The sequence below is a fragment of the Canis aureus genome, chromosome 5 (genome assembly GCF_053574225.1).
Source record: "Canis aureus isolate CA01 chromosome 5, VMU_Caureus_v.1.0, whole genome shotgun sequence".
In the NCBI taxonomy this organism is placed as follows: domain Eukaryota; kingdom Metazoa; phylum Chordata; class Mammalia; order Carnivora; family Canidae; genus Canis; species Canis aureus.
In genome coordinates, this window is record NC_135615.1 from 47,380,275 (window position 1) to 47,402,915 (window position 22,641).

General features: G+C 40.1%; 1 protein-coding gene and 1 long non-coding RNA gene across 15 annotated transcripts in view; one reads left to right on the forward strand and one right to left on the reverse strand.

Annotated features, from left to right (window-relative positions):
• Positions 1-7,960, forward strand: part of LOC144314124 (uncharacterized) — a 48,450-nt gene extending 40,490 nt beyond the window's left edge. For 2 of the 4 annotated variants that reach the window (XR_013379806.1, XR_013379803.1), the window contains 4 exons: positions 1,327-1,465; positions 1,955-2,076; positions 5,575-5,737; positions 7,605-7,960. This is a non-coding gene — a long non-coding RNA (uncharacterized LOC144314124). Of the gene's footprint in view, positions 1-1,326; positions 1,466-1,954; positions 2,077-5,574; positions 6,693-7,604 lie in introns of all 4 variants that reach the window. The other 2 variants (XR_013379804.1, XR_013379805.1) reach the window with 2 other exon arrangements.
• PDE4D (phosphodiesterase 4D) overlaps positions 1-22,641 on the reverse strand; it is a 1,385,565-nt gene that overhangs the window by 747,085 nt on the left and 615,839 nt on the right. The window lies entirely within an intron of this gene.

A 22,641-nucleotide genomic window follows, 5' to 3' on the forward strand; every position in this document is an offset into this window, starting at 1 on the left:
TACTGATCCCATCATTATTTTCAAGAAAGAGCTATTTCCTAGGTTTACTCTAGGGATGTCTTTTATCTGGTGGTATCTACTGGTGGTATCCAGTATATCAGAAAAAAAAAAAAAACTAGTTTCTAACAGATGAAATTTAAGCTATTTCCAAATAACTTCACTTGACTGAAATCAGTCTCTTGATTTTGCAAACCAGTGGATAGTAGACACAGGGTCTACTATTTACGTTTAGAATGACATGGCATTGTGATAAATCTTTCTATAACAGTGGTACTTTTGTCTTTAGGTCTAATTGTCATATAATGGGGAAACATTTCTGGAAATTAGAAAACTGTTTCAAAATGAATCATTTACTCCTAACAACCCTGTTCTAGTTATTAATTACAAGAACAACAAACTCTTTCCTGCCAGTTCCTTACGGACTTGCTAAATTAAGTCCGGAAATGCAGGACCCAGAAGAATTTGTTATTTTTCATCTCTAGCTTACTCAAAATGAATTAAATGCTTTGCACAACATGTAAATAGCAGTTCATTATATTTTCTTGATCATGGAAGCAAAATTCAAAAGGAAAACATCCACAAGAGGCACGTAAATAAAGCAAAGATAGACGTTTCTGAAAATAAATTTGTGGAAAAAAAATGTGGCTACTCTTCAGACTCATAAAGAGAATGAGATGCTTCAGAAATTCTAAAGCTTTTCTACATATTAAGTTCATCCGGAAGTTTTGACAATGTCTATGTCCAGACCAAAGCCTTCATCAATAAAAAGACAAACTCAGGATTGGGACTTATACATCAGTATTTGTTAAAGCTCTCTGGGAGATGCCAGTAAGGCAGCCACATCTGAGAAACACTTCATTCTAATTGAAAAACATATACCTGAAAAGTAATTTTTTTTAGAGGGGTCATGATAGATAACAAATTACTGTTATCACCTCACTATTCTTACAGTAGCAAGAAGCAAAGTTTCATTTGTATGATATGTATTTAAACAGATGAACAAAGCACATGCATGTGAGAAGATGGGATTTTAGGGATTAAATCAAAGAGTCAGCAGAAAATATAACAAGTGAGTTCAGCAGTGCATGCAGGACTCCCTGTTAGGGACTGCAGGGAGAAACAAGTGCCTGGTTCGATGTCTTCATGTGGTGGCAAATAGCTGGGGCCACCAGCGTGCAAATAAAGCAAGAAAAAAATGAATTATGTGTTTTCCAATGAGTGATGAGCAGAGTTGTAGCATAGGGCACAGCAAGATAATGGGCGTTAATGATTCAAGAAGGTAGACATGGCAATGAAACAACTAAAATCCTAACTGCTTCATTCCAGGGACTTTGAAGAAACAAATGCATGTTGGGGAGAACCTCACCAGTGCGACACAGGAGAGGAATAACTTTAATTGCAGGCTCTAAGGCAGAGGTTCTCAAAATGTTGCCCCTGATGCAGCATCAGCATCACCTGGGAGATAGTAAGTGGTTGGACCCCACCCCAGACCCACTGAGTCAGAATCCTGGGAGGGGGCCAGCAATGAGCATTTATGAGCACTTGAGATGGTTCTGGGTTTGAGAACCAGACGTTTGAGAACCATTGTTCTAATGTTTTTCTTCAGAACTAAATTCTCTCTATGGTCTGGGATGTACTTGGAATGACATCATATAAAACTGACCATGCTATCATCTACATTTACTAAAGTAGAGATATCATCATGGTACAGGGTGATATGGCCACTAATCCTTTAACACTGACAAAATAGTTTTTGTTGGGAACCACTCAAAAAGCCAGCAATCTTAGTTGAGGTCTTAGAATACCAAAAGCTAGTTATTGAAAATATACCAGCGCTGGGTAAGCAATGATGTTAGCATGGATTTGCTGACTGCCAGGTACTAAGAAACAGTATACAGCTTATAATATTTTAGACAATTGTCATGACTATCTCCTCTTTCTTTTTAATCCCTAGTTCTTTATTTCACCTTAAAAAAATAGAAACATCATAACCACAAGAATGAACTGACTATAATTACATGCAAAACATGGGTAGATCTTACACATAATGTTGACCTAAAGAGGCTGGACACAAGAGTAAGTAGAGCATAACTTCACCTACGTAAAGCTTAAAAACAAGGGGAAAAATTTATTAGTGTTAGAAATCTGATAGTGTCTGGGGAGTGGAAAGAGGCTCCAAAGAAGCTTCTGGAGTGCTAACAACATTCTGTTTCTTGATCTGGGCGCTAGAGTGGGATTACCATATGAAAAATCGCCGATCTTTGTATCTCTGTACTTTGATACAAAGTTTAAAAATGTTAAGAATAGGATGAACGTGATGCTAGAATTTTAAGGAGTTAGAATGTCTTCCCTTCTGCATTCAAAGCCACGTTGGATGTTGAGGTGGTATTCTCGGTACGTGTTGGGGAAGTCAGTGGCCCATCATCCACTGCAGTGAACAAAGTTGGAGTCCTTGGACTCAAAATCTCCAAAAGAGGACACAGGGATGATCAGGTGCCAGTGATGCTGCGCAGTTCATTCCGGCCTCAGTGTGCACTAAGTCAGGACAAGACAAATCCAAAGGAGATGAGGCACTCAACAGTGCCCTACACAAGCACCTGGTGGTCTCCACCTGCAAGCATGTTCATTCCCCTGGTCCACCTGGGTCACACCCCCATCCAGTTGCTGCCATCATGTCCGGTTGTGGCTCAGCTCTTGATTTAGTGCTTCCTTGGCCCTGTCCCCCACATTCTCCCCACTCCCCTACCCTCCCTTCTTTTTCTCTTTCCTTCTCATTGAAACCTACTTGGTCTTCACTCTATTATCTCAGAAACTTTGATATTAGCCAGTTCATGGCACTGCTAGTCCTCAAGCCCCGGTTGCATGTTAGTGTCCCTTGGAAGTGGTATAAAAACACTGATATCTGGGCAACTGCTGACCAATTACACAGGAATCTATGGAGATGCCCCTACCATGAGTACTTTTATGAGCTCCCTGAGTGATACTAAAAGGCAGCTTGGAATTGAGAAGTTCTACTCTGGTTTCCGGAGGTGACAGATGTTGCTTACGCAGCACTCCTCTCTACGGCTGGATCTGGGTCCCTATGGCCATACCTGCGTTTCCATGCAGCCTGCAGAGCTATCACAAAGGAGTGACTAATTCTATATATTGTACTCCGGCTCTGCGGAGCAGCAGGTTCCCTGGGCAGGGTTGGAGTTGCACAAAACTGGCCATGGTCACAGACTTCCCCAGACACAACCTGGGGCCTGCTCCTGGGGACTTGGTTCAGAGCGCAGCAACTCCACCACAGATGTCCCCACTTACCATAAGGAATGCCTGCCAAAAACAATACTTTAAAAAAAAAAATAAGGTTTTAAGACATCTACTAAAGAGCTAATGGTGTGGTCATTGTCCTAATGGGCTTTTAATGATGTATAAAGTTCTTGGCTGATAGTTAACGAGATGGAAAGTTTTATAGAAGTTATTTTGTGAGTTTAAAATCATATCCTCTCTTTGACTCATGCTTCTTATTTCTGTAATCTCAAACTCAAGAGTCTTAAGTATGAGGAAGATGTCTACTAAAATCCTTACTTTCTTTTTTTATTTTTAATAATAAATTTATTTTTATTGGTGTTCAATTTGCCAACATACCGAATAACACCCAGTGCTCATCCCGTCAAGTGCCCCCCTCAGTGCCCGCCACCCAGTCATCCCCACCCCCCACCCTCCTCCCCTTCCACCACCCCTAGTTCGTTTCCCAGAGTTAGGAGTCTTCCATGTTCTGTCTCCCTTTCTGATATTTCCTACCCATTTCTTCTCTCTTCCCCTCTATTCCCTTTCACTATTATTTATATTCCCCAAATGAATAAGACCATATAATGTTTGTCCTTCTCCGACTGACTTACTTCACTCAGCATAATACCCTCCAGTTCCATCCACGTCGAAGCAAATGGTAGGTATTTATCATTTCTAATGGCTGAGTAGTATCATTTCTAATGGCTGAGTTCTTTCTTTCTTTCTTTCTTTCTTTCTTTCTTTCTTTCTTTCTTTTTTTTTTATGCTGTTTGGAGTAGGGGAGGAAGTATTGTTCCTTGATTTTATTTTGGGCAAAGTTATGAAGATCAGAGGGGGGATAATCAAAGAAGAAGGTTCCTATCTCAGTTGTCCTGACTGTCCCCGGTACCTCTGGAGTTATATCATCCTAAGGGCAACCAACAAGCCCTTTCTAGCCATACTGTGAGATCCATGCTCCACGGTGTTGGGGCCTAAGACCAGGGTTCAAGATCTGAGTCACCTGCATTCAGTACCCACCAAAGACCAGGCAAAAAGGGGCCTTGCCCTCAGAGCCTTAAAAGGCCTGCTCTGTCTCTTCTCTGGCCCTGCTCCTTTTCTGGGAGAAGGTATCTGTGGGACTTGGGCATATACTCACATGTCCTTTTACAATGGCCTGGGAACTAAGATCTTGGAATTGCCTACTAAATGGCCCAAGCCAGCCAACAGGGCCCATGTGGTCCTATTCCCCCATCTGCCCAGTAGCGGGCAGACATGTCATCAGTATGTACATCCCCCAGCCTGATAAGCAGTGGCTTGGGATTGAGGATGAAGGGGTTTTGGCTGGAACTTAGGCATGTGTACTGGCAGTTCCCTACCCAGGCATAGGAGTGGCTCATGGTTCCAGATGGAGACAGATGGAAAAAGAAGAGTGGGGGAGCCACAGCTCCTTCCCTTAGCACTGAGACTTAAAAATGCTAAATTTGAATCTAGCCATTCTAAGCTATTCTGAAGGCAAATTTGTCCAAGTAGGAAGATAAACCTCTCACAACGAGGTAGGGGATAAAATGTAATTAAGGTTTGACATTTGACCTCAACTTTCCAGGTCATAAAATAGGCTTATTTGTCAAGAAAGGAGATGTGAGCTTCCTTAACAGTCTGTTAGTGTGATTTACAACTTTTAAATATTTAGACATGTGCTATGTAGTCCTCCATCTGCATTCTTATTTCACAATCTCACAAATTTCAAAAGTAGCTGTGTTCCAAGTCCTTACTCTAGCTAGACCTGCTGAACCAAAATGTCTCAGGTTGGGCAGGTAAGTTGGAAACTTAACAAGTTCCTCAGATAGTTGCACCCACAGTTCCTTTGCTAAACACTACCCTAGACCCTCTTCTCCCCTTTCAGGTTTTACACTGAGTCCATGTGCTGACAAAGTGGTGGTGAGTAATTTATCTGTAGGCAGTGAAAGCAGATAAAGGATTACAGGTTTTCCTGGAGCATGAGGCACACACCAAGTCCAATTCCATTCTAGTAGGAGACTTACTGAGTCCCAAGGCCTGTGGCTTCCATCCTGATTTTTCACAGTGCAAAGCCAAGCTGTGGAAGAGCTGTGACAGCGTTCTCAATAGCCATCTGAGTTAAGATCATTTCTCTTCATCCATACAATTCTCAGTTTTCAGAGTGGCTGTTCTTGCCTACAGGTTCCTGAGCCAGTTCTTTGACTTAATATCTATTCTCTTTCCCTGTTTCTACTCCTCAATGCCTGGAATTTTTGTTTTACCATACAATCCTCTCACCCAGGGCCACGTGATCTCTCTTGGCAGGTGAGAAACACTTCTTGTTTGCACGGAGCCTGTAAATACCCTGTCAGCACATTAGGATCACCTGGGGAGCCTTAAAAAACTCACAAGCCTGGGCCCCATTCCAACCAATTAAATCCTGATCTATGATGGATGATGTGTGTGTGTGACAAATTACGGGGAACAGGTGAGTTTTCAATATTTTGCTCACACATCAAAAAATTCTAAGAACCCTCTCCCCACAAATACCCAGAGACTTTGGCCATTTCTCTAGTATTTTTTTGGCATTAAGCGAAGTGTTCATTTCATTAGTGCCTACAAATGCTGCCCACTGGAGAGACATTCTACCAAAATCCACTCCAAGAACTTCTGTAAAGAAGCCTTATGGCCAAGCACAGGCAACATCAACACTATCTCTCAGAGCTTTAAATGGAGGCTGAATATTGTTCAGCCGCCAAGGCCTTCTTGGTTAGCAGAGTATTAAGAGAATACTCTTTTTGGAGGGAGTGGGGGATACTCTTACAACACATTGTAGCGGCATACCCAGTTCACACTGTAATTTCGAAATTTAATGTGTACATACATATAGTTCATGGAAGACAAAAAGTTGTACTTGAAATTAAAATACAGAAACTTAGTAGAAAGTTGGCTATTACCAATGACACTCTTCTCCCTCTACTAAGAAGGCTGAGATGGTTGTATCAGATATCATCAAAGTGATCCCTGTTCCTACTTCCTATGGAGCACCATAATTTTCAAAATTAATAAGGAAAACACATAACTAAACTAAGCCAAACCAAGTGATATGGACCCATGAGGTTGGGAATTAAAACTCTATTATTTCTAGGCAATAGAAAAAAATCCATGTAGCTAATTATGTAAGAACTATTAAACTTGATCTTCCAATTTTTATTTACTTATTTTAAAAAAGATTTTATTTATTTATTCATGAAAGAGAGAGAGAGAGGCAGAGACACAGGCAGAGGGAGAAGCAGGCTCCATGCAGAGAGCCTGATGTGGGACTTGATCCCGGGACTCCAGGATCATGCCCTGGGCCGAAGGCAGATGCCAAACCGCTGAGCCACCCAGGGATCCCCTGTAAATTTCATAGTAAAGAAGAAAATAAAATCAAGAGAATGGAGGTAATGCCACAATCAACCGTACCACCTGTTGCTTGTCAAATTTACCTTCTGTAATTTTTATTTTCTCAAATTCACCAAAAGAGTACTTTCAGAATATGGTATTATCTGCCCCTATGATAACCGTGTGCTTAAGAGGCCGAACATAGATCTCAGAGGTACATCTTCACACTGTGCCAATAGGCTTATGTTGTGTTTTGCATCAAGGCCAATTTTAATCATTTAGCTATTGACAAGAGATGTGCTTTCCTCCCCTACTGAGGGAGGGACAAAATTCAGTTCTACCAAGAGGATGCTTTTATACAGCTCTGTTCCACCTCAGATTTAGTTTCAGAGTCAGGGAACTGGGCTTAGTTTTTCCTTTAAACCATTAATCTGTATCCAGGGGTCTGTAGACCCTTTTCTGCCTGGAGATGTGGGAACTCCTGGATTGTGCAAGTGTATTGTTTATTATGACAAGGATAGTTCACACCAGAGACAATGATACATACTGAATAAACATTGTGGATTGCTTGGAAGGAGAGAAAAGGGCTGCCCGGAAGTCAGGTGGACCCTTAGGCTATTATGTTCTAAAGTGAGAGATAATATCAATTCCACCGCCTGGTTAAGGACCCTTCAAGAACACACTATTACGAATGGGATGCTGAGCAATTCTCTCAGTGGCCAGAAGATGGTGCTCTCTTCTTAGAAATATCAAAACGGGCGGTCACAAACCCTAGCTCCTTGGAGAACCAGAAGTCCAACATAAAAAAGTCTTTCAATAGGATAGGTTGGTTTTCACAGAATAGCAATTACCTGTTAAGTGCATGGGCAGTGGCATTCACAGATGTAGACAGTGGCTGGCATTCAGAAAGTGGGGTAGAGAATATAAAGATTTCCTGCTTATTTTCTTAATTGAACTTATTGCCTCTTTAGTCACTACAAGGTAATTAACACACATCGACCTCTCCGTCTCCTTAATGTGTTAAGCGTTGCACTGAATTAAAAATGATGATTCCTTTCTACCTGGAACTTGCTGCGTGGAGACTGAAAACCTCAGGGGCACCTCCGTGGTTTGGCTCAGCTCTTCAAGCAGGTGACCCAGGCTGGTGAGCCCACCCCTTTGCATGCTGCATCACCAGCCCTGCGCCTTCCCTCTCTGCCCCTCAGGGTCACTGCAGTCTCGGACCATCTGGTCTGCAGAGCCTCCAGCCTTCTGGCCATCTCCCTCCTTCCTCTATTCCCATCAACTCGCCTGTCTCATTTAAGGAATAAAATAATGAGAATTTAAATGCTTATTTGCACCTTAAAAAAAAACAGTACATTTTTCAGTTGTATATGCTTGTGGGTATGGGCAATAGTGGAAAGATCAAGGATATTTCTGTGTTTACTAACCTTGAACAAATTAGATAGGCATATCCCGAGCAAAAGTAAACGGACTCACTGTTCATGTGGCCTCTCTTCCTGAATACACAATGGGATGGGATAGAAATTGATGTGAGGAGGGGCCAAAGGGGCTAGAGCAGAGGCTGTGGAACGTGCAGTAAAGCTGGAGGTCGGAGACTAAGGAACCAAAGAGAAAGAAAGTGAGAAGCGCAGCAATTGAAAGCCAGGGAAACATGAATCTGGTCCAGAATGCCCTGAAAATGTGGAACTGCGATGTGGACATCATCTATGGAAAGAAGCAATGTTTCCCCGGCAGAACTGTCAATGGATCAGAAAGCCTCCTAAACTTTCATCCTTTCCATATTTTCTTCTCACTAGTTAGCAACCAATCTGCTTTTGTTCTTTTGCTTTAACCACTTCTGATCAATTGATTTCTGCTAGAGCATCACACACCCCAAATGCACAGACCTATGGTAGACTCACTGTGTCTCACTTCAGCTGTGTCCTCAGTAGTAACTGGAATGACCCACAGAGAATTCTCTCTCACATTATGACAGGGGATGTTTCAAAACTCTGTCACCTTGTTTAAGTCTTCTGAAGTGGCTTGACCTGCACCCAAGCCATTAGATGATTCTGTAACCTACTTTCCTGTCCTCAGTCACTCTCTACAAGCTCATGTTTCCAGGGAGCAGTCAGCCTCATTCCCTCCTCCCTCCAAGATGAGTCTGCTCCTATGTCAGGGAAACCTCATCCAGCTGCGAGAGGCCACAGAACAGAATAAAAACTGTGTGAACCTTAGACTAGAAGGTTTGGGTTTGAATCTTGGTGCTTCTGCTACTGGATTATGGGTCCCAGACAAGAGATGCAATTTTTCCAAGACATTGTTTTCTGATCTGTAAACACTGCTGTCATATAACAACCTGTCTGCAATGTTTTGGGGACTGCTGATGTGTTATTTGTCAGTGCACTTTCCACACTACTTAGCAATATTGTAAACTCCCTCAGATCCCTTCCCATTGACTTTAAAATCAAAGAAGGCTAAGCCCAGAAAGCACACTACTTTCCCAAGTCACCAGGTTGGGATGAAGGTCCAGGCCCTCAGATCTGTGACCTCACTTTTTCCCATGCCCCACCCACCAGCCCCTCCAATGATAGTACCATTTCCTTCTCATTTGTGGCTCTTTATCTTCTCCTGAGTTTAAGTGCAAACCTTCTCCGGGATTCTATCCTCAGCCCTCTCTTCTCTCCCTGCATACCCAATCTTGGGTGATCCTATGTACTGTGACCATTTCCGCCGTGGCAATGAATGTGATGCATACATCTCCAACCCTGAAACATGTTTCCTCTCCTTCCTGAGTGAGATACCAAGACGTATCTGAGGATGGTCATAGCCCTGTTAATAAATTCACAGACTCAATTTCAAGACTTAAGGAAACCCTCTAATTTAATAAGTAAAAGAAAAATTTAAAAATCTAGTTTATAAAGAAAAGCATCCCTGCTACCAATGGAATATAGTTATCTGTTACCCTCAGCCTGAAGCATAAGCTGTTAATATTTTGCAGTCTTCTTGTTAGCAGCCCCCAGTGGCTCTCTCTGGCAATAATACATATGATGGAAAAGAGGTCAAAGGGCAAGCACTGACTCTAGCTGGTTGGAAGGAAAACAACTTCCCAGATTTTTGCCAGGTCAGCCGTCTATGTTTCATTTAAACTAAGTAAATCCACAAAGTAACATCCCTAAATTCCAATGCTGAAAGGCCTGCTAATCTCCTCCAGGCTTGTGAGGTTTGCTGCTAAGATTTTCTCTCATTTGTTTCCAAGCACTTAATCTCCAGACAGAAGTGATGATTTTCTGGACATTTGCTTCTAGCCCAAAGCCTGTCTGCTTAGGGGCTCAATTGCTCTTACTGTTAAAGAAAACTGTCATTCTTGTCTTCCTAAGAACCATCAGAGAGTTTTGGTAAAGTTTGCTAAGCAAGCCAGCTTTGCATTTGTTCAGGCATCTCCTACATTAATGCCACCAAGTGTTGGTGTCTCTTTGATATACAGCTTTGAGGTACAGACTCCTCCCATGAGACTAGCAAGGTATATGTATGTCTATGTGTATGGACACTATATAAGATAATGATTACCCATCAATTAACTTGAATGCTTTGCTCCCCAATTAATTTCCTTTCGCTATTCAACTTGCACACATATGTGCACACATGTGAGCACGCACACGCACACATCCATACACACATACACAAATAGATGCACCTGTCATTGGTTACTTTTTGTCCAGGGAATGAAAACTCATCTTAGTAAGAATTCAATAAGCTATATTTATTACTGTGAACAGAAAAATATGAAAAGAATTCCTAAGAAAATAAATTATTTTCAAGTCTTCCAGTTTTCCTTTTTCTGGACAATAGCAAGAACGTTAGCCTAAGAGTCTACCAGGGAGAAAAACGCTGTGGTCCCAACAGCAATGTGCAAAAACCATGGGCCTGTTAAAGAAAACTCTTTAATAAAATCAAATTGCAGATCTTTCAAGTTTGCGAGTGCTTGCCACATTACTGTCAGGGCAGGGTGATTTGTTTGTCCTGTCCTGACTCAAATCAAGCCCTAGATATTACCTCTCTGTATGGCTGCAACCACCCTCATAGCCTCAAGGTGGCAATGTCGGCCCCTTAATGTAGGTAAGGCACAGCTGAAATATTTAAAAATCAACTCTAAAACTCTGAAATAGAACAAAATGGAAAAATAACATAAAATTAGATATTCCGGCCTCAAATTAATATGAGATAGTCACATTCCCTAGGAATGTAAAGTCATGCAAAACTTTTGAGAAGTGGTTGGTGACACCTTTCTCCTTTTCTGGGTCTGTTCTTTATTTCATCCTTTTTCCTTCAGGACAATTATAGATCCATTGGCCAAATCCAGCCTGTTACCTGTTTTTGTGAATAATGTTACATTGGAACACAGCCATGCTCTTTTGTGTGTATACTGTCAATGGCTGTGTTCACTCTGCATCGGAGTGGAGCAGTTGCTACAGAGACTGTAATGTCCTAGGAAGTGCAAAATATTTACTATCTGGCTTTTACAGAACACATTGGAGAACTCCTGCCCTCAATCTATAGTATTTTTCAAAACGGAACACAGAGGAGACAATGGTGGATATAGAGAACTTTGATATGTGGCTGGTCAGCCAGGAGGAGTGCCAGCTTCTTAAAGCATATATCTGCAATATGATGAAATTACCATCTGCTAGCCATTTCTACTGAGTCACATTCAGGCAAATGACAGCAATAAAAAAAAAAAAAACCCTGGATGCATACCCAGTGACTGTAACGTACCAGACATGCACCTTGTGGGGATGTAAGCGGTGTTTTCATCTCTGCTTCCAGTTGAGAGTTGTACCAATGAAAGAAAAACCCAGATCTCTTGCCACACAGGGGGGCTTAGCTTCAGGCATGGCATTTTGGGCTCTCCACTGGGGACTGCACTTTACAACGCCAAAAAGCGTGTGTTTATTCAGAGATGTAATTCCCAGTCTGATCACAAGAGTTCAAAGCGGAAAATGTGCTAAGGAGGACAGAAAATGTTGAGATAAGTGGAGGAAATAGAAGGCTTTGTGACAGAGAAGGAAAATAACAATAATGAGAAGCATTGGAGACCTAGGCCTTAGTAGGAGACAGGATGGGAAGGTAAGTGAGAACAATACATGCATGCTGATGGAGGATGTATTTTTGCATAGAATCTGGCTAATGACACAGATGAAAGATTTTAGCCCAATAACACTATATCTATAAAGGAAATAGACATCCATCAGGAAATTCTCAACATGGGGAAAAAGTATATTAGAGGAGTTATATATGGATGAAAAATAACAAAGAACAGAGATAATAGAGGAAATCCAGGGAAGTGAGTGAAGCTGAGCAGGTGACTCAGGCTGTTGGAACAGGAGAGCTGACAGCTGCATAGGGGACCTCCATCAGAAAAATCTTATGCTTCCCAAAAAGGGGGTAAGATCCATCACTGCAACTGCATCACAGGTGATTTTGGTATTGGTCCCTGAAAACACTTCAGAACTAATTAACAGATGGTTTTTGAACATGAGAGGTGAAAGAGCTCTGGGGAGCCAACGTGATTCACAAGGATTTGTGAGTATGCAGTGTGGCACAGCAGTTCCGTGTGTAAGCTCTGGAGCTGGCCTGCTGGGGGCTTAGCTGGTCCTGCCACTTCCTCACTGTGGGACCCTGGGCAAGTTATGTAACTTCTCTCTTCCTTAGTTTTCTCAGTTATCAAGTAAGGACTATAATAGCACCCTGGAAATGGGATTATGGTAAGGATGAAATAATACGTATAGAGGACTTAGGACAGGGACTGCTCAGGTTGGTGCTGTGTGATCATCAGCTATTATTGATAAAATTCTCAGATCAGCATCCAGCAGATTTCTAAGGATCTGGATGAAACCGAATTTCAACAAAGCATTTCAAAGCCTCACTTGACATAATTGAAAGGATAGTCTGAATGACAGCACAGATAAATAGATCCATGTCTAGTTGCACAACTACTAATTTCATTTCAGCTTGATGAAACATCTCTAATTTTAAGACTTGTGATTGTCTTCTGTCTCTGTTCACCATTTCTTTATCAATAAGGCAGGAAATTATTTTATTGTGAAAATTGTAAAATACCATGAAATATTCCAAGTACACAAATAATTTTCAACATTTCAGATCTGACAAAATATGGAAATGTCATACCTAAAGCACTAGTGACTTCTTTCTTATTGAACAAATTCAGATAAAGACTGACAGGCAGCTTAGTAAAGCAATTGTAGAATGTCCCATGAAGCTCGTGTTGAGATAAACCTCAAATATTTTATTCACTCTTAGATTCATCAAGTACTTATCAAGTATTTAATATATGTTAAGCACTATCCTAGGTACTTGGAATTCATTGAAACAAAACAAATAACTTGTGGAACCTACATTCAGGTAGGATCCTTGCTAACCAGAAGGTTCTATGAATCATGAGATCTTGGTTTCATTTTAAGATTTGCCACTTCCTACATAAACTTGCTAAACCCCTTAACTTTTTCTTATCTGTAAATGGTGATGATAAAAAAAAAAATCCCTTCACAGCATGATGTAGGGTCATTTATATGATCAACAAGTATTCATTACTTTGTGAAAAGAAAATGAATGAGACAAGGTGTCTGCCACTGTAGAACTTCTCTCTCTTATTACCAGGAAGATAAAGCTAGGTAGTTAACATTAATATTAATATTTAGATGTAAATGTAAGCTGTAATTAACATATCCAGATATAAACATGATTTTGTGAGACTTTGGTAGGCTTCTTGGGTATATTCAATGCAAAATTGGCTATCACTTAAACCATAGGCTAACATCACAGCCAGCACTACTAGGATGTGCAGAGATTCTGTGTTCCGCACTCAGAGAGGTAGGAGGAAAGCCCTAGCATTTCCACAAAACCTAGAATTCCCTTCCTGGGAAGTATCCAGTTGTGCTACCAAACACTCTCCCCTCCTACATGGAGGCTTGAGTCAAGAGGTACCATGAGTGGGAGAAGTTACCTTCCATGTCACCAGAACCTGAGCATGTATATTTTGAAATGAATTTCCAAATGGGTGTTCCTAAATCCACAACAAGCCAAACAAGAGGCACACGGAAGCTCAGTACCTAGAAACAGGGCCAACACGAATTGGCAAGGAGCAACTTCTTTGCTACTGGTGGGGAGATGAGCAAAGGACTAGTCATTCCTCAGCTGTGAACCTGTTCTCTCTACCTGCTCTTTTCTTCCACTCTCTAGAAATAACAGAAGCCAAGTCCTCATTCCTCTGATGTGCTTCCCGGGTGGCAGCCTGGTATGCAACTCCACATGCTTCTGCCCCCTCCCATGTGAGGCTGTGGAAGGTAATAAGCAGAGTATCTAGATGGTCAGCTCCAGAAGCCAAGGATTTATTCAGAAGTGAGGAGTGGCTCCAGATAATGCGAGATTTGTTCTTCCTCCCTTTCATTTAGGCCACAAATATATTCCAGTAGAATACAGAGAAGAGGAATCCTTTCATTCTCTATTCATTTAACACACTGAGAACCTACCGTGTGTGGGGCAGTGTCCTAGGTATTCGGAACACAGCAAAGAATAATCAAAATCTCTTCTAAAAGTGATGAGGGGAGAGCTAGTAAGACACACAATAAATATACTGATACATGTTAAATACTGACTGGGTCAATACTAGGGACTGAATTGTGTCCCTCTCTCAATTCATATAATGAAGTCCTAACCCTTGATACAAAACTGAATTTGGAGATGAGCCCTTTAGGAGGTAGTTAAGGTTAAATGAGGTCATAAAGATTAAGTTCTAATCAACAGATATGTAATCTGATAGCCCCCCCTTCTCCACTGAGTGCATACATGGAGAAAAGACCTTCTGAGCACAGAGTGAGAAGACTGGCATTTGCAAGCCAAGAAGAGCGCTCTCACCAGGACCCATCCATGCTGCACTCTATTCTTGGACTTCCAGCCTCCAGAACCATGAGAAAATATTCCTCTATTGTTTAAGCCACCCAGTGTATGGTATTTTGTCATGGCAGCCCAAATAGACTAAGACAGCAGTAAGAGCTCAGTATTAAAATCAAGCAGAGCAAAAAGAGATGATGGAGGAGTGGTCATGGAGGTCCTATGAGGACCAAACACCGAGCAAAGAACTTAAAGAAGCTAAGATTCTTTCAAACGCAGCCTCTTGTCTCAGGTTTTTGAATGGCAACAATCAGGGTAAGACAGGGTAAGACTCACCTTTAGAAGCAAATCCTGCCAATAGAATTTTTTTTTTTTTAACAAATATTCTTCTCTTGCATGGAAGAAAAGTATGACTGATGGTTGCCTAGCTGTATGAGTGTGGACAAAGCCCTTAAACTCCACAGCCCATATGCATCTGGACCTCAATGGGTTGTTGGGAGGTTTACATGAGTTAATAATATATGTAAAACACACGGATCAATGCCCAACACAGAGTCAGTATTCAATAAACACTGGCAATTGTGATTGCTACCACTACTACCACTACTACTACTACTACTATCTTTACTATTATAACAACTGCTGCTATTAGTATTGGAAAGCCATAGACAGGATATCAGAGATTTCATTAACAGTACCTTTCAATTATATTTTCTCTGAGCATCCTAGCTCAGATAATCTCTGGGAAGTTAACTTTGTCTTTCTCTCCTATCTCCATCAGGGGAGCAAAACCAGTGATTAAGGATCATCGTTCATGAACTGGGAAGTCTTTTGCATGCTTTCAGAGCCATTGGGAACAAAGACTTTCCCCTGATGGAACAAATTCTTTCTGCTTATTGATGCCATAACCCTCTTGGAAACCTGTTCTGGCCCCCTTATTCACAGATCAGGGTGTAGTAAGACATCCTTTCTAGAACCAAAAACTGTAGGCAAGATGAAGAAACCCCTTTAGCTCCCCTTGAGGAATAGCAAGAAAAAGAAGATGGGAAAAAATGGTCAAGAAACAAGAAAGACAGGAGCAGGAATAAACAAAGAAGTGAGAAGAAAGAGGTGAATGTGGGGAGACTGTAAGGGACATTGATCTTTACTGTTGACTCCATTGTTGACACAAGCAATCAAAATGGAACTGGAGAAAGGGATTATAAGGGCAGACATTGTCCACTTAAATCCATATTTGCTTCATATTGGTAGGTATTTAAGGAAATTACTTTGTACAAAGTTTGAGTGCATTAAAATGTGTAAATGATATTGACAAATGTTTTTGTCTAAACTTTGCTTTTAGGGAGGCATTTTTACAATTACATAAAGTGAAATGAAATTGTTTTGAACTTGCCAGACTCTAACTTTTCCTAAGGGCAGAATCTGTGCATGTGTGTTTCTTTTGAGCATTCTCTCTTTAATACCAGTTTAAAATTGAGTGTAAATGTGGTCAATAGGTGGTTCCTTGCAGTTCTCTGGCAGCTTTCTACATGTTTTCTTCCAAAGGACTCCACATCTACTAGTTTCCACAGGTTTCTGCTTTTTAAATTTTTCTTCCATTCTTCTAGAAAATTATTTTATTCTTAATATGTCATCATCAGAATTTTATACAACACAATGTTGACTGTCAAATAGGCCTATTACTCATGAATACCAACTTTTGTTCTTCTTTTGGAGTTGTTCTCCTTGATTGTTTATACTATCCTGTGAAAGCTAAGGGATCCACACCTCACTTTATTTTGGTTTTCTGGGGGAAATTATGATTTTAGGCAGTAGGTATGATTACATAATCTTTCTTATTAATGATGATTGCACTGTGAGTCCAAGGAAAACCTAAGGGGAAAAGATTATTATTACATTTAAAAATTTATTTATTTAGAGAGAGAGCATGTGAGAGGGGTGGGAGGGGCAAAGGGAGAGGAAAAGATTATCTCCAACAAACTCCTCACTCAGTGGGGAACCCGACTTGGGGCTCCAGCTCATGACCCTGAGATCATGACGTGAGCCAAAATCAAGTCGGACGCTCAACCAACTGAGCCTTACCCAGGAGCCCTAAAGGCTATTTTTAAGTGAGGTTCTTTAGCAAGAATATCTGGACAGTAGCTAGCATTCCTCTCCACAGCTATGAAATTAGGGTGGGAGAGGAGGTGGTAAAAAAAGAACCAGGAATTAGAAAGTTTTGAAGCTAGCTCATGCAAATTAGAACTGTAGCAGAATGTGTTGATTCTCTCTGAGGCAATTTCTCCAAAGGCAACAGTGGTTAAAACAACTATTAGATTTATAATCAGCATATGTGTCCATTTTCTGCCACTGCCAAGAACTAGGGGTTTTACCTTTAATAGTCATTTGATCTTGAACTTCACTTGGCCTGTCAGACCTGCAATGGCCTTGTATGTAAGGGGACAAGGATGCATGCATCTCACAAGGGATGGTAAGGGTGCTGTGGCTGGTGCTTTGCCACAATGAATTAATATTTAGATATTTTCCTGTGTTTTTATTTGTATTTCATGTTCTGGACTTTTCCCATTTTTCTAAAATCTCCTATATAATGTTACTATTTCTTCCCACATATGTCTGGGACTCTTCACACTATTCTGTATTTAGTATCAATAATACCTCCCAGTATACACTTATGTCTTATTCAAAGGATTAACATTGAAATACTAAGTTTAAATTTGTGTTTGTGTCTCAGTGAGGATTAACTGCTTTTACAATTGGTTAGTAATTTAAAAATATGCTAAAAACATCTAAGCTGCCATTTTCCAGTAGTGAATCTGATTTTTAGCAAAGGAAGTAAATGAAAATTAGGGTTTGGCTAAAATATACAATTTAAGAAGGAAACAACGTGATTAACTCTCCTATCATATTAAGTCAGTTATTGATGCTTAAAAGGATAACTCCATTCTGAATCCACCATGACTTGCTTATTTATTAAAAATTCTTGGGATCTCTGGGTGGCGCAGTGGTTTGGCACCTGCCTTTAGCCCAGGGCGCGATCCTGGAGACCCGGGATCGAATCCCACATCAGGCTCCCGGTGCATGGAGCCTGCTTCTCCCTCTGCCTATGTCTCTGCCTCTCTCTCTCTCTCTCTGTGACTTTCATAAATAAATAAAAATTTTAAAAAAATTCTTACTTTTAAATCAAGGCATCTATATATATACTTGTGTATAACAAATATTGCATATATCATATATCATTTATCATATATCAAATTAATTGATATTAATTTATCAATTAATTTATTAATTATCTCATTATATTATATTACTTTATTTTTTGGATCTTTACAACTTTGAAAAAGTAAACAAACATATGCCAATATGATTATATGTTTTAAATAGTTTTCTTACATTTCTAATAAGTTGGTTTTTTTCCTAGTAAATTATGTTTTATACGTTTTTTTGGTTTGCTTTGTTCTATAGTTTTAATTGCTATATTGTTTACCACATTTACATTTTAGGATAATTTTAATTTCACTAATTGTATCCAGAGGTGTATGCTGGACAATGTTTAACAACTGGCTTGCGGGGGCAGGAGGCCTGATGTGTATCATTTGCCAATTTCCATAGTGTAAATAATCACACCATGGCCAATTTCAACATGACCTTATGGAACAAGAGGTTCAAAATAAATACTAATAACAGGCTCTTTTAAGCTAGTAGCAGTGAACTCCTGAACATTAGGGATTTTAATTTTTTCATCATTTTCTTCTTTATCCTGTTGCTATTCAAGTTTTATGTTTCACCATATTTGATATTAATATTGTCACTTCTTCATTATTTTGGTTTACATTCACTTTCTATGTCTTTGCCTATTTATTTCCAACCTACATAAATAAATTTTAAGTATGTTCTTATGATTTTAAAGCAATCTGTGTGTGTTTCAGAGTGACAGACTTTGTACTTATTTGTTAATCCAGTCTGATGTTGAGTAAGAGAAATTGGTCCATTCATATACAGCATAATATCATTTTTTGTTATTTATATATTATTAGAAAGGCTATGTATTACTAAACTTTATACTCAAAGAATTAGAGATAGGGAAATACACTTTTATGAACATCCAAGTAAACACAACATCCTCTATTGAAACAAACATATTTTTATGATCTTGATGAGTAGAACTATTACAATATATTTTTGACTTTTCTTTTGTATACTCAGTGCTCACTCAAATAGGTGATAGATAATAGACATCACTTTGTATTGAGGGTAATGATTTCATATCATAAATTTTATTATACTAGATTTTGTTAGATTTCATTTATATTTTATATCACCTAGTGATATCTTGGGGCTCCTGCGTGGCTCAGTCAGTTGAATGTCTGATTCTTGGTTTCGTCTCAGATCAGAATATCAGGGTGGTGAGATGGAACCCAGAATCGAGCTTCATGCTCAGCCTGGAATCTGCTTGGGGTTCTTTCCTTCTTACTCCCCCTCCCACTCTGCACCTCCCCTCATTCACATGCTCTCTATCTCTTTAAGAGAAAACAGTAAAGTGATGTCTTAGATGTTTAAAAAAAATTGTGAAAGTAGAAAGAGAAGAAAAAAGACTGTGAATAAAATGCTAAGCTTTAGCATATTTAATAGCCAAGCCACTGTGCTGCTTACAGTGTGGCTCTTAATTAGACTGACTTGCTGTCACCTCAACTCAAGGACTCTTCCTCCAAAAAAGACATTTTACAAGGACTTCTGAAGCCATAGCTGGCCCACTGGTGAGTGGAATGCAGTCTGTGGGTAAGCATGCAGTCAGTTTCTGCTACAGGGCCTGAGGCTATGCAGGCCCTAGGTGAATGTTTCCTGAACTGCAAGCAACACCGTCAAGGAACAGCAACTGTCTCAGATGCTGGCCCAATCAGTGTCATCACGGTCCCGAAGGCGCTGTACAATAGGGTGCATAGAAAACTCCTTCCTTAGCTCGAGATGGACTGCTGGATTTCTGGCTCTTCTACTAACCATTTTTCCTAATTGCTTTGTCCCCTAAAACAGTCCTGCCTTGTGTTTACAGAACAAGCATCTTTCCCTATAAATCAGGGTCTTCAAGGAAGCATGCTTTGACTTTTCTTTACCTATAAACCTGCTGTGATTTCCATGCTTCTAGAAGCTGAAGCCTCCTCAGTTGCCCTGCTCTGTGCTGCGGCACTTCTCAACCCAGGCCTCTTCGAGCTTTCCAAGAGTTTCATCTGTCAGCTAAGAATAATAAAATCAGACTCTTGTCTCTCACACCCTTGTTTAATGCCTTCCTGTATAATTCTCTAATGTAGATTCTAGCCACGGACTGATAAAGCAATTTCTTCCCCTTTTATGATTTCTTGCTTATATTACTTCCTTTTTTCTCGTTCTTTGAAAAACAACATGAACAATAATAATGCTCTTACTTTATCTTCAACTGCATGCAAAAAGCAAGAATCAAGAGGATAGAGGCTTGTCCTGCAAAGCTTGAGCCGAGACAAGTAGGCCAGTGTGTGGCTCCTCATTTTCCCCAGATGCCCCTCTTAAAAGCCTTAAGCAGCCCCTTGAAGTCCTGTCTACCATGCAACACTAGAACTTTCTGAATATACTCTTCTGATCCTACATTATGATTGTGTTTTTTATTTTCACTCTAGAAAACATTAACATTAACAACTTAGGGGGAGAAGTTTATGGAATCCACTGGGACTTAGATGAAAGGATGTTTCAGTAAGAAGTTGATGATACAGAAAAATGTCAGTGTCTAGACCTTTAGTTACAATATACTGAAACACAACTTAACATGATAACCTAAAGTAGCATAAGCTGCCTCTTAAATATATACATCTTGCTCTGATTTCTATACGAAACTCCAAACTTAGACAACTCCTAGCTTAACTTTCTAATAGGAATCTCAGTCTTAACATGGGCAAAAGAGAATTCCCCTCCCCAATATGTTCTTCTCTTAACATCCCTATCTTGGTAAATGGTTTCACCACTCTACCTCAAGCCAGAAACCCAGGAGTAACCCCCTCATTCATCTCCATCCTTCCCCTCTTTTGTCCAAGCCATCAGTAAGATTCCAAAAGGTAAAAAGCAAAAATGTATCTTGAATATCTGTCCCCTTTTTGGCATCATCCTTGCTACCCCCAGTCCAAGTCACCAACAGCTTTCGCCAGCACTACCGAGATGGCTTCTAGTCTGCCTGCTTCCCTTCTTGCCCATTTGCATGTAGCCTCCTTAAAGCAGATAGAGAGGCATTTCAAAAAATGTAAATCAGTTCATGCCTTTCTGCTAAGAACCCTTCCATTGTTTCCCATTGCACTTCAAATACAACCCATCTCATTTCCAGATCTGTAAGCTCCTTGAGTAACTAGTCTCTCCCTACCTTTCTGACCTCATCTCACAGCACTTTCTCTCTCTGACTCATTACTATTTAACCTTACCAGACATCTGTGTTTTGAGGATGACAAGCTATTCCTTGGGACCTTTACTATTTCTCTACCTAGAATACTGCTCTTCCCACAAAATTTCAGCAAGCTGGCTCCTGCATACCAACCATGTATCAGTAAAAATTGTTTTTCAGAAAAGCCTTCCTTAGCTGATTGATTTAATGCAGTGTCTGCCACTCTCCATTGCATCATCAAGGTTTATTTTCTTTATAGTATGTTACCACTCTGAGAAACCATCTTGTTCACTTATTTGTGAAGCTGTTTATTTTTTCACTCTTCTCTCTTAAGAGAGAACACTGTCCAATAGGAATTTGAGCCACCTATGCAATTAGAAAGTTTTTAAGGGCTAAAATATAAAAACAAAAGAAAAAAATATTCATTTAATGTTGTATTTTGTTTAACCCAGTGCAGTCAAAATATTAGCATTTCAACATGTAATCAATATTAATTTTTTTAAGAAAGGGAAGGTGATGGGGGAGGGGCAGGGGAAGAGGGACAAGAGATCCTAAGAAGGCTTCACACCCAGGACAGAGGCTGATGCAGGGCTTGATTTTACAACCACGAGATCATGACCTGAGCCAAAATTAAGAGTCAGATACTTAACCAACTGAGGCAAACAGATGCCCTGATATTAAAAATTATTAATGAGATATTTTACATTCTATTATTTCATACAAAGTTTTTGAAATCTAGTGTGAATATCACTTTTCCAGCACATCTTTATTAGGACTAACCACATTTAAAGTGCTCAGTAGGCACATGTGGCTGGTGGTGACTGTATTGGATAAGGCAGCTCTAGAATATAAGCTCCACATGAGCAGGGACCTTGCCTGTCATGTTCACGGCCACATTCCTTGTATTTATAGAAAGAATCATGCCTAACACATAGTAGGCACTCAAGAAGTATTTCAAGGCTAAGAGAATAGTTAAAAGAATTTGGAGATATCAGTGGGCTTCTTCAGTGAAGACTGAATACGTATTTTTTTATGTAAAATTTCAAGGGTTTAAGATGTTCTAAATAAATCAATTAGTTTCCTTGAGTGAGAAAAAAGGACTGATTTCATCATGTAAATAGAGATTTGTGGGGGAAAAAAGTCTCCTTTTTTTTTTTTTCTCATTCTCCATAATCACTATGATATTGCTCAGCTTCCCCTAGGCACCTACAAAACCCATAAATTACATGCCCTCTGCCACTGCACAGGAAAATTCTGTTCATGCTTCACAGCTCAACACAAATTCTCACTACAACAGGAAGCAGGTCTCTCCCAGGCATCCTTGAACACACCTTCATTTGGGATTTCACTACGCTTTGGATGGTCCTCTGATACAGCATTAAACCTATTCTTAAAATAGAGGTGTTGTATTTCTTTGCTTTGATTTTTTAAAAATACTTTATTTATTAATTCATGAGGGACACAGAGAGAGGCTGAGACATGGGCAGAGGGACAAGCAGTCTCCCTGTGGGGAGCCTGATGCAGGATTCAATCCCCAAATTCTGGGATCATGCCTTGAGTGTGAAGGTAGATGTTCAATGACTGAGCCACCCAGGCATCCCTTTGTCTTGATTTCTGTGAGGTGACTTCTGATCCCACTCCCAGGTTGCTAACAGTAATACTTTAGACCTCCCCGTGGGAAAACAATTAATTTAGCTGACTGGCCTGATGGAAAAATCTGA